We start from the raw sequence: 12670 nt of genomic DNA, 5'->3' as shown, positions 1-12670 counted from the left end.
TCAGCTTGTTTTCTTTGAGAAGAAGCTATAAGTATGGATTGAAGGAAGGATCCTGGCTCTCTGGACTGTTTGGACTCTCACAGGGAAGTGTACCAGATGCAAAGCGGAGATCCCCAGAGACAATCTGGATAGCTGAAAAGACTTTTTTGGGAAACTAGCAGTTTATTACATCACTTGCCACCATTTAGAATTACAAACTGTGACTCACCTGCGCATATATTTTACCTGCTTTAACTTCTCAATATCTCTCACTTCCTTTTCTTAGCTAATAAACATTTACTTAGTTTACTATAATATTGGCTATCAGCATTGTCTCTGGTGTAAGATCTAGAGTGCCAGTTGGTCTGGGGTAAGTGACTGGTCTCTTGGGACTGGGAGCAATCTGATGTTGTGTGATTTTTGGTTTGTGACCTTTTATCACAAAGTCCGGGTGGCAAGATAGAGTGGAGAGTCTACGGGGACTCTGTGAGACCATGGTAGTGATCCAGGAGTTCACATTTGTCACTGGCTCGGTGAAATCCAATGATAGTACATACCACCAGAGTGGGGTGTCTGCCCTTTTTTCTGACAGTCTGCCCTTAGGTTGGCATTCACAGTTGTGAGCCCTGCAGTGTGTCAGCAGGGTCAGTCAGGAAGCCAACAGCAGAGCCTGGAGAAGAACCTGGTGTGACGTTGCACCCCCTAAGGCTTTATGGAAATATGCTTATGAATGTATATATGACATAACTGGAATATATTTTATGCTACATATGCCATGTAACATATCTCTGTAAAGGTTATGATCCACTGAATCTATTCCTCCTACATGTATGCATGTATCATTTTTGTGTTCGAAGTTATGAATATTGGCTGTGTACTTGCTTGATTTCTAAATAGCTTTAGTAAAGAATTTGGTCAGCTTCTTGAGAAAGAAATGTGCAAGTTAATTGCCCAATCAAGAAATACTTAACGGACAATGGATCTTGGAAGGCTCCAATCCACATAAGAAGTCTACTTGAGGATGTTCAAGGTAGCATGTGGCTGCTACCATGGCTGCTACCTGTAAATTCTGAGTCAGGCATGGACATGTGACTTCCCCATGTGACTCCAAAACTCCATCTTGTAGCTGGGATTCTACGCAGGGGGAGGGAGGGGTGTCCACCCACAAGAGAAAGTCTATTTAAACCCTGGGGAGACCCCTCCATTTTGTCTTCAGCTGGCTCAAGAGAGAGCCTCTCCACCCCAAAGGATACCTGAAAGAAACTGGAACAAAGGATAGTAGCCACAGGGGGTGAGTGATTGCTGGACCCAGACTAGAAGGAGACTAGTCTGTAAAAGGAAGCTTACTGGAACACCCCTGAGGGTGAGGTTTTATCTGTATTCAGTTTTCTTACTGTATTAGGCATAGACTTGCGTGTTTTATTTTATTTTGCTTGGTAATTCACTTTGTTCTGCTACTACTTGGAACCACTTAAATCCTACTTTCTGTATTTAATAAAATCACTTTTTACTTATTATTTAACCCAGAGTATGTATTAATACTGGGGGGGGGGGAACAGCTGTGCATATCTCTCTATCAGTGTTATAGAGGGTGAACAATTTATGAGTTTACCCTGCATAAGCTTTATACAGGGCAAAACGGATTTATTTGGGGTTTGGACCCCATTGGGAGTTGGCCATCTGAGCGTTAAAGACAGGAATACTTTTTAAGCTGCTTTCAGTTAAGCTTGCAGTTTGTGGGACGTGGTTCAGACCTGGGTCTGTGTTTGTGGTCGGCAAGTGTGTCTGGCACGACCAGGCAGGGCTCTGGAGTCCCAAGCCGACGGGAAAACAGAGGCTTGGCACATCAGTTGGCAACCCCAAGGGGGTTTCTGTGATCCAACCCGTCACAGTGGCATAGTCGGCAGGATCTGTGCACAGCTGATTGCTTTGAGATACCGGTAGTGATTTTAAGTGAGTTTTGGGTGTGGTGGCTGGTGAACAGACAAAGTGATTACTGGTTTGTTATTTTCTGTTTGTTTATTTCGGGGAAGGGAATAGAGGCAGGAAAATCAGCAACATGAGTGAGAGCGAGGCTCAGAAAAAGCTAGAACTGCACAGGTTGCAAATGGCAGAGAAAGAAAATGAACATAAAAGACTGATGCAATTAAAACAAATGGAAATTAATGCAGAAACAGCCAGGGAGGAGGCTGCCCACAAGAGAGCTATGGAGGCAGAAGCAGCCAGGGGTAAAAGAGCCCTGGAGTTAAGATACAAAGAACTACAGGCCCAGATTGAAGCCCAGAAGCATGAACTGGCTGTTATGGAGTGGAAGAGACAAAACCCGCCATCTGCTGGCTCCACTTCCTCAAAAATCCACAAATGGGAGAGACTGTGTCCACAGTATGATGAATCTAGCAATATTGCTGAATATTTCATCACCTTTGAGAGACTGTGCACCCTCGATGTAATTCCTGAAGATCAAAAGATGACCACATTGATAGCAAAATTGACTGGCAGAGCTCTGGACATACTCAATAAGATGTCTACTGATGCATCAAACTATGATACATTTAAGGAACTGGTTTTGATACAGTTTCAGATTACACCTGAAACTTACAGGGTTAAATTCAGGAGTTTTAAGAGGGGATCTGGATTGAGTAATGTGGCTTATGTAAATGAAATGAGAGATTTGGTAGATAAGGGGGCGAGGGGGAAAGGCATTACAAGCTTGGAAGAAATGTGTGATTTGGTTACTCAGGAATTATCCCTGAATATGTGCAGTGATGATGTAAAACTGTATTTGTGGGACAAAAGGTGAATGCAGTGGGTGAGTTAGCTGGGTTTGCAGACTCTTATGAGCAAGCACAAGCTGCAATTAAACATAAACCATTGGAAGAGGGGTTCGGGGTTGGGGGAAAGCAAAATCACTGTTTTACCCCTGGGAAAAAGGAGGCGGGGCGTTCATCTCCCCATTCCCCTGTTACTCGTCCCAAATCTCCTGTACAAGCAGAGGAGCCCAAGAGGTGCTATAATTGTAAGTCCACTGGGCACCAGAGGAATAAGTGTCCCTTGCTGAGTGGAAACAGGCAGCAAGTAACACATGAAGCTGCTGCTTCTCAGAGCCCAGCTGCTGCCTCTTTCCACTCAGCAAAGGACATTTATTCCTCCGGTACCCAGAGGACTTCCCAGAATCCTATCAAACAATCTGTGCTTGTCATAAATCTAAAGGGAAGGGTAAACACCTTTAAATCCCTCCTGGCCAGAGGAAAAGCCCTTTCACCTGTAAAGGGTTAAGAAGCTAAGATAACCTCGCTGGCACCTGACCAAAATGACCAATGAGGAGACAAGATACTTTCAAAGCTGGAGGGGGGGGGGTGGAAACAAAGGGTTCTCTCTGTCTGTGTTGCTTTTGCCGGGACCAGAGCAGGAATGCAGGTCAGAACTCCTGTAAAAAGTCAGTAAGCAATCTAGTTAGATATGCGTTAGATTCTGTTTTGTTTCAGTGGCTGATAAAATAAGTTGTGCTGAATGGAATGTATATTCCTGTTTTTGTGTCTTTTTGTAACTTAAGGTTTTGCCTAGAGAGATTCTCTATGTTTTGAATCTGATTACCCTGTAAGGTATTTACCATCCTGATTTTACAGAGGTGATTCTTTTACTTTAATTAAAATTCTTCTTTTAAGAACCTGATTGCTTTTTCATTGTTCTTAAGATCCAAGGGTCAGGGTCTGTGTTCACCTATGCAAATTGATGAGGATTTTTATCAAGCCTTCCCCAGGAAAGGGGGTGCAGGGTTTGGGGGGATTTTGGCGGGAAAGACTTTTCCAAGTGGGCTCTTTCCCTGTTATATTTGTTAGATGCTTGGTGGTGGCAGCAATAAGGTCCAGGGACAAAAGGTAAAATAGTTTGTACCTTGGGGAAGTTTTAACCTAAAGCTGGTAAAAATAAGGTTAGGGGGGTTTTCATGCAGGTCCCCACATCTGTACCCTAGAGTTCAGAGTGGGGAAGGAAACTTGACATGGTGGCAGAGCGGTGGGATTAACTTGAAATCATTTTGAGATTTTTTTTGAACCAGAAGCACAGATTTTAAAAGGAAATTTTTTTTTCCTTTGGGCTGCTGGAAAGCAGGTTTTAAGCTGAAAGCAGTTAGAGGTTTTTTTTTATCTCTGCTTGGGGGCCAGAGCAGAGACAAAAGGGAATTGTCTTTTGTGAGCTGGAGTTTTCTCTACCTAAAGGCAGGGTAGTTAACCTCCTGCAGGGAAATTTACAAGTCTTCACAGACCTGAAGAGGTGGGTTGTTTTTTTTAGCTAAGAGCAACTAGAGGCTTTTTCTGTCTATTTGCCTGGAGACAGAAGTGTTAGGGGTTTTTTAAAAGGATTTTTCTGTAGGCTGACAATCACTATCAGAAAACATAGGTATCCGGTTACAGCACAATCTGGTTTCTTTTTGTTTTGTTTTTTTGTTTGTTTGTTTTTGTTTTTTTTTTGACAAGCCAAGTTGTTTGTTTTTTTTTATTTCTAACTCTTGGGTGTAAAGTTAGTTAAAAAAAAAAGAGGCAAACATGACAGAAACCAAGGAAAAAGCCCAAGAGGCTGCCCACAGGAGAGCTGTTGAGGCAAAGGAAAAAGAATGGAAGCATGCTCAGGAGGAAAGGGAGGCTGACCACAGGAGAGCTATGGAGGCAAGGGAAAAAGAAATGGAGGAAAAGTAAAAGAGAGGAAGCATGCTGAGGCGGAGAGGAAGCATGCTGAGGCGGAGAGGGGAAAGGCAAAGGCTGAGCGGAATCTACTGGATAACCCTAACCATCCTTCCCCAACAATCCACAAATGGGAGCGACTATGTCCACAGTATAATGAATCCAGTGATATTGCTGAATATTTTCTCACCTTTGAGAGACTGTGCACTCTCCATAAAATTCCTGAAGCTCACAAGATGACCACATTCGTTGCAAAATTAACTGGAAGAGCTCTGGACATATTCAATAAGATGCCTATTGATGGGGCTTCTGACTATAATAAGTTCAAGGATTTGGTTTTAAAGCAATTTCAAATTACATCTGAAACGTACAGAGTAAAATTTCCAACCCTTAAGAGAGGGCCTGGACTAAGTAATGTGGCTTATCTAAACCAGATGAAGGATCTGTTAGATAAATGGGTCCAAAGAAGGGGTGTCACTAGCTTTGATGGAATGTGTGATTTGATAGCTCAGGAGCAATTCCTGAATATGTCCAAGGAGGAAATAAAACAGTGCTTATGGGATAAGGAAATGGACTCAGCAGAAAGTCTTGCTTCTTATGCTGATTGATACAAGCAGTCCCAGACCCCCAGAGAGGCAGGGCAAGCTGGAACAAAACGGGTGGAGGGAGGAGAAAGGAACAACCCTGGTCGCAGTTGGAGCGCATACCAGAAGGGACACCCTCAGACCACACCCTACTACCGGGGGCAGCCAAAGGCCCCAACTACACACCAAGGAATACTCCAGACACCTTACCGTCCTGCCACACCATTCTCCAGCAACCCACCTCGCCCCAGTGACCCGTCAGCTGGATGATGTTTTAACTGTAACGAGCCGGGGCATGTAAAGGCCAACTGCCCCAAGAACCCCAACAGATTACAGTTCATTGCACCGGAATCACAGCAGAGGTCCTCAGGTCCGGATACCTCCCAGATACTCTCGGAGAGGAGGGAAACTGTGAGTGTGGGCGGGAAGAAGGTCACCACATGGAGGGACACTGGAGCACAAGTGTTGGCTATCCATGCTTCTTTAGTGGACTCCAGTTTAATCAACCCAGAGATCCAAGTGATGATTCAACCCTTCAAGTCCAACTCTTTCAATTTGCCTACAGCCAAGTTGCCTGTCCAGTACAAGGGCTGGTCAGGAACGTGGACTTTTGCAGTATATGATGATTATCTCATCCCCATGCTGTTGGGGGAAGACTTGGCCAATCATGTGAAGCTAGCCAAGAGGGTGGGAATGGTCACCCGCAGCCAGGCTAAGCAAGCCGTCATGCCCAGTTCTGTTCCGGAAACTTCTACCAAGACCCGGTCAGAGGTGATGGACCCGGACCCCATGCCAACGTCTGCAACAGCAGTAGTGGATCCAGTCCCAGAGACCCAGACAGAGCCAGTCCCAGAACCGGAACCGGCAGAACAACCAGCACCAGACCCATTGCCAGCACTGAATCCAGTACTTGCAACCCCAACACCAGAGGCCCCACCAAACCTGAACTGGCAGCAGCCGATAACCCTACACAAGAGGTTCAGCTGGAGCCTGAACCCCAACATAGTGCACCAGCGGAGAGTGGTTCACAGCCAACGGAAACAGCCCCATCCCCTACATCGCTTCCAGAGGGACCAGGCATAGGTCCACAATCCAATGAGGAACTGATGTCTCCAGCATCAAGGGAACAGTTCCAGACCGAACAGGAAGCAGATGAAAGCCTCCAGAGAGCTTGGACGGTGGCACGGAGCAACCCACCACCTCTCAGCTCTTCTAATCGATCCAGGTTTGTTGTAGAAAGAGAACTTTTATACAAGGAAACTCTTTCTGGTGGACACCAGGAAGACCGGCATCCTCAGAGACAGTTGGTAGTTCCAACTAAGAACTGGGTAAAGCTCTTGAGCTTAGCCCATGATCATCCTAGTGACCACGCTGGGGTGAACAGGACCAAAGACCGTTTGGGGAGGTCATTCTACTGGGAGGGAATGGGCAAGGATGTTTCTACCTATGTCCGGTCTTGTGAGCTATGCCGAAGAGAGGGAAAACCCCAAGACCAGGTCAAAGCCCCTCTCCAGCCACTCCCCATCATTGAGGTTCCATTTCAGCGAGTAGCTGTGGATATTCTGGGTCCTTTTCTGAAAAAGACATCCAGAGGAAAGCAGTACATACTGACTTTCATGGATTTTGCCACCCGATGGCCGGAAGCAGTAGCTCTAAGCAACACCAGGGCTAAAAGTGTGTGCCAGGCACTAACAGACATTTTTGCCAGGGTAGGTTGGCCCTCCAACATCCTCACAGATGCAGGAACTAATTTCCTGGCAGGAACTATGGAATGCCTTTGGGAAGCTCATGGGGTGAATCACTTGATTGCCACCCCTTACCATCATCAAACAAATGGCCTGGTGGAGAAATTTAATGGAACTTTGGGGGCCCTGATACGTAAATTCGTAAATGAGCACTCCAATGATTGGGACCTAGTGTTGCAGCAGTTGCTCTTTGCCTACAGAGCTGTACCACACTTCAGTTTAGGGTTTTCACCATTTGAACTTGTATATGGCCACGAGGTTAAGGGGCCATTACAGTTGGTGAAGCAGCAATGGGAGGGGTTTACACCTTCTCCAGGAACTAACATTCTGGACTTTGTAACCAACCTACAAAATACCCTCCGAACCTCTTTAGCCCTTGCTAAAGAAAACTTACAGGATGCTCAAAAAGAGCAAAAAGCCTGGTATGATAAACATGCCAGAGAGCGTTTCTTCAAAGTAGGGGACCAGGTCATGGTCTTAAAGGCACTCCAGGCCCATAAAATGGAAGCATCGTGGGAAGGGCCATTCACGGTCCAGGAGCGCCTGGGAGCTGTTAATTATCTCATAGCATTCCCCACCTCCAACCAAAAGCCTAAGGTGTACCATATTAATTCTCTAAAGCCCTTTTATTCCAGAGAATTAAAGGTTTGTCAGTTTACAGCCTAAGAAGGAGACGACGCTGAGTGGCCTGAAGGTGTCTACTACAAAGGGAAAAGTGCTGGTGGCGTGGAAGAGGTGAACCTCTCCATGACCCTTGGGCGTATGTGGCAACAGCAGATCAAGAAGCTGTGCACTAGCTACGCGCCGACGTTCTCAGCCACCCCAGGACTGACTGAACGGGCATACCACTCCATTGACACAGGTAATGCTCACCCAATTAAACTCCAACCTTACCGGGTGTCTCCTCAAGCTAAAACTGCTATAGAATGGGAGATCCAGGATATGCTACAGATGGGTGTAATCCACCCCTCTGGCAGTGCATGGGCATCTCCAGTGGTTCTGGTTCCCAAACCAGATGGGGAGATACGTTTTTGTGTGGACTACCGTAAGCTAAATGCTGTAACTCGCCCAGACAACTATCCAATGCCACGCACAGATGAACTATTAGAGAAACTGGGATGGGCCCAGTTCATCTCTACCTTGGACTTAACCAAGGGGTACTGGCAGGTACCACTAGATGAATCCGCCAAGGAAAGGTCAGCCTTCACCACACATGTCGGGCTGTATGAACTTAATGTACTCCCTTTCGGGCTGCCGAATGCACCCGCCACCTTCCAAAGACTTGTAGATGGTCTCCTAGCGGGATTAGGAGAATATGCAGTCGCCTACCTTGACAATGTGACCATATTTTCAGATTCCTGGGCAGAACACCTGGAATATCTACAAAAAGTCTTTGAGCGCATAAGGGAGGCAGGACTAACTGTTAAGGTTAAGAAGTGTCAAATAGACCTAAACAGAGTGACTTACCTTGGAGACAAGGTGGGTCAAGGAACTATCAACCCCCTACAGGGCAAAGTGGATGCTATCCAAAAGTGGCCTGTCCCAAGGTCAAAGAAACAGGTTCAATCCTTCTTAGGCTTGGCCGGATATTACAGGCGATTTGTACCACAATACAGGCAAATCGCCGCCCCACTGACAGACCTAACCAAAAAGAAACTGCCAAATGCCGTTCAGTGGACCGAAGAGTGTCATAGAATCATAGAATATCAGGGTTGGAAGGGAACTCAGGAGGTCATCTAGTCCAACCCCCTGCTCAAAGCAGGACCGATCCCCAATTAAATCATGCCAGCCAGGGCTTTGCCAGGCCTGATCTTAAAAACTTCTAAGGAAGGAGATTCCACCACCTCCCTAGGTAACGCATTCCAGTGTTTCACCACCCTCTTAGTGAAAAAGTTTTTCTTAATATCCAACCTAAATCTCCTCCACTGCAACTTGAGACCATTACTCCTTGTTCTGTCATCTGCTACCACTGAGAACAGTCTAGAGCCATCCTCTCTTCAACTACCTGAAAGGGGGTTCCAAGCAGCTATCAAATCCCCCCTCATTCTTCTCTTCCGCAGACTAAACATCCCCAGTTCCCTCAGCCTCTCCTCATAACTCATGTGTTCCAGTCCCCTAATCATTTTTGTTGCCCTCCGCTGGACTCTTTCCAATTTTTCCACATCCTTCTTGTAGTGTGGGGCCCAAAACTGGACACAGTACTCCAGATGAGGCCTCACCAATGTCGAATAGAGGGGAACGATCACGTCCCTCGATCTGCTGGCAATGCCCTACGTATACATCCCAAAATGCCATTGGCCTTCTTGGCAACAAGAGCACACTGTTGACTCATATCCAGCTTCTCGTCCACTGTAACCCCTAGGTCCTTTTCTGCAGAACTGCTGCCGAGCCATTCGGTCCCTAGTCTGTAGCGGTGCATTGAATTCTTCCATCCTAAGTGCAGGACTCTGCACTTGTCCTTGTTGAACCTCATCAGATTTCTTTTGGCCCAATCCTCCAATTTGTCTAGGGCCCTCTGTATCCTATCCCTACCCTCCAGCATATCTACCTCTCCTCCCAGTTTAGTATCATCTGCAAACTTGCTGAGGGTGCAATCCACACCATCCTCCAGATCATTTATGAAGATATTGAACAAAACCGGCCCCAGGACTGACCCCTGGGGCACTCCACTTGATACCGGCTGCCAACTAGACATGGAGCCATTGATCACTACCTGTTGAGCCCGACAATCTAGCCAGCTTTCTATCCACCTTATAGTCCATTCATCCAGCCCATACTTCGTTAACTTGCTGGCAAGAATACTGTGGGCGACAGTGTCAAAAGCTTTGCTAAAGTCAAGGAACAACACGTCCACGCCTTGTCGGAAGGCCTTTAACCAGCTTAAAGCGACACTCATGTCTGACCCCGTGCTAAGGGCCCCAGACTTAGACAAACCGTTCCTAGTGACCACAGATGCGTCCGAGTGTGGTGTGGGAGCAGTTTTAATGCAGGAAGGACCGCATCAGGAATTCCACCCTGTAGTGTTTCTCAGTGAGAAGCTGTCTGAGAGGGAAAGCAACTGGTCAGTCAGTGAAAAAGAATGTTACGCCATTGTCTACGCTCTGGAAAAGCTACACCCATACATTCGGGGACGGCGTTTCCACCTGCAAACCGGCCATGCTGCGCTACAGTGGCTTCATACCGCCATGGGAAATAACAAAATACTTATTCAGTGGAGTTTAGCTCTCCAAGAGTTTGATTTCGACATCCAACACATCTCAGGAGCTTCTAACAAAGTGGCTGATGCACTCTCCCATGAAAGTTTCCCAGAATCAACTGGTTAAAATCGTCCTTGAGATGTGAAAAATATTGTTAGTCTTTATATACATGGTAGTATATTTAGAGATGCATGTGTCTTATTAACTCTGTTTTCTCCTAGAGTTCCAGGAAGAAATCACAGCCAACGTTTCACCCTATATGTGATTTGGGGGGATGTGTCATAAATATAAAGGGAAGGGTAAACACCTTTAAATCCCTCCTGGCCAGAGGAAAAGCCCTTTCACCTGTAAAGGGTTAAGAAGCTAAGATAACCTCGCTGGCACCTGACCAAAATGACCAATGAGGAGACAAGATACTTTCAAAGCTGGAGGGGGCGGGGAAACAAAGGGTTCTCTCTGTCTGTGTTGCTTTTGTCAGGACCAGAGCAGGAATGCAGGTCAGAACTCCTGTAAAAAGTCAGTAAGCAATCTAGTTAGATATGCGTTAGATTCTGTTTTGTTTCAGTGGCTGATAATATAAGTTGTGCTGAATGGAATGTATATTCCTGTTTTTGTGTCTTTTTGTAACTTAAGGTTTTGCCTAGAGAGATTCTCTATGTTTTGAATCTGATTACCTTGTAAGGTATTTTCCATCCTGATTTTACAGAGGTGATTCTTTTACTTTAATTAAAATTCTTCTTTTAAGAACCTGATTGCTTTTTCATTGTACTTAAGATCCAAGGGTTGGGGTCTGTGTTCACCTATGCAAATTGGTGAGGATTTTTATCAAGCCTTCCCCAGGAAAGGGGGTGTAGGGTTTGGGGGGATTTTGGCGGGAAAGACGTTTCCAAGTGGGTTCTTTCCCTGTTATATTTGTTAGACGCTTGGTGGTGGCAGCAATAAGGTCCAGGGACAAAAGGTAAAATAGTTTGTACCTTGGGGAAGTTTTAACCTAAAACTGGTAAAAATAAGCTTAGGGGGGTTTTCATGCAGGTCCCCAGGTACCCTAGAGTTCAGAGTGGGGAAGGAACCTTGGCATGTATCAAACAATCTGTGCTATAACCACTAGTCAGCATTACTGCCTCCCCTACCACATCCTCACCCATAGCTTGGAGAAGGCTGACCAAGATGTAAGCATGCACAGCTTCTGATGGATAAAATATTCTCCATACCACAACCATAACACTACCCCCTAGAGATGCCAGTCTCCCATTGTCCTCTTTAACTGCCATCCTGCAGGTACCCCTTTAACAAATTATTTTCCCCCAACACTTGTAGTTGTAATTTAGCAAAGGGGTTTGTGCAGAAGGGTGAAAGGGTGCAGAGTTTATATTGTGGTGAGGTTTGTGGTGTATGGTAGTTGCAATAATAAGGGGTGGGCTCATAGATGGAATAGTAGAGGATACGCTTTGTTGGGTGGCTTAACTTTTCACTTTCCATGCTTTTCTGGGTTTGTGTTGGGAATATTTTGTATAAAATCATCGAAATGTAAGGCTGGAAGGGACCTCAAGAGATCATCTAGTCCTTCCCCCTGCACTGAGGCATCTATGTAGCAACCTTCACTGCTTCACGGTGAAGATTTCTGCATATTAGTTTCCATGGGTTTTTAAGGCTTAATTAGTCCTGGCGTTGGCCAAGTGGGGTATAGAAATTCAAGTGCTGATGGACAATATTTTACCCATCAGCAGCTGCACATGCACCCTCATCTATCAGCAGCTGTCCATGTATCCTTCCCTGCTCTAGAATAAAATAATACAGAAAAATCCAGAAGGCTTAATATATGCCCTGCCCCTCCATCAAGTATGTATGCACCCAGCCTCAATAAATCAAGCTGGGATGCACAGCGCATGAACTTTCCATTTAGGATGAACAATGACTTTCAATTACCCTACCTCTAATATTTAAAAACAACCCAAAACTACTTGTTGCACCAGCTCTACTCAAGCTCACCTCTCTACCAAGTGTTGTGTAGTCATTAGACAATGATTTTTAGGAGACATTGGACTTCAGTAACTCAGTCAGAGGTTAGGGGTCTATTATAGAAGTGGGTGGGTGAGGTTCTGTGGCCTGCCATGTGTAGGAGGTTAGACTAGATTATCATGATGATCCCTTCTGATTTTAAAGTTTAGGAGTCTATAAAGAAAAGTAGGACTGCCAAGAACAAATTCCAGCCCGAGGCCAAATTCAGAGACTTCCTGTTAAATAGTTTTGAAGAGAAATGACACAAAAAACATGTAGAAAATTCAAAGGGCATAAAAACAATTTTGTGTGAAACTTTGCACTGACTGGCCACCTATTTTTAGAAGGCCAGCAATTCATACCCATTTTAAGCTCATTTAATGCAACATCTTACTGTAGATTCTCAAGCAGGCACCATCACAATATAAATAATAAATATCAACAGTAATCAAGTGGAAGTGGAATTTCTGCAAATTGCTACTTAGCTC

The sequence above is a fragment of the Natator depressus genome, chromosome 10 (assembly GCF_965152275.1).
Source record: "Natator depressus isolate rNatDep1 chromosome 10, rNatDep2.hap1, whole genome shotgun sequence".
NCBI lineage: Eukaryota > Metazoa > Chordata > Testudines > Cheloniidae > Natator > Natator depressus.
This window is presented reverse-complemented; position numbering follows the sequence as displayed.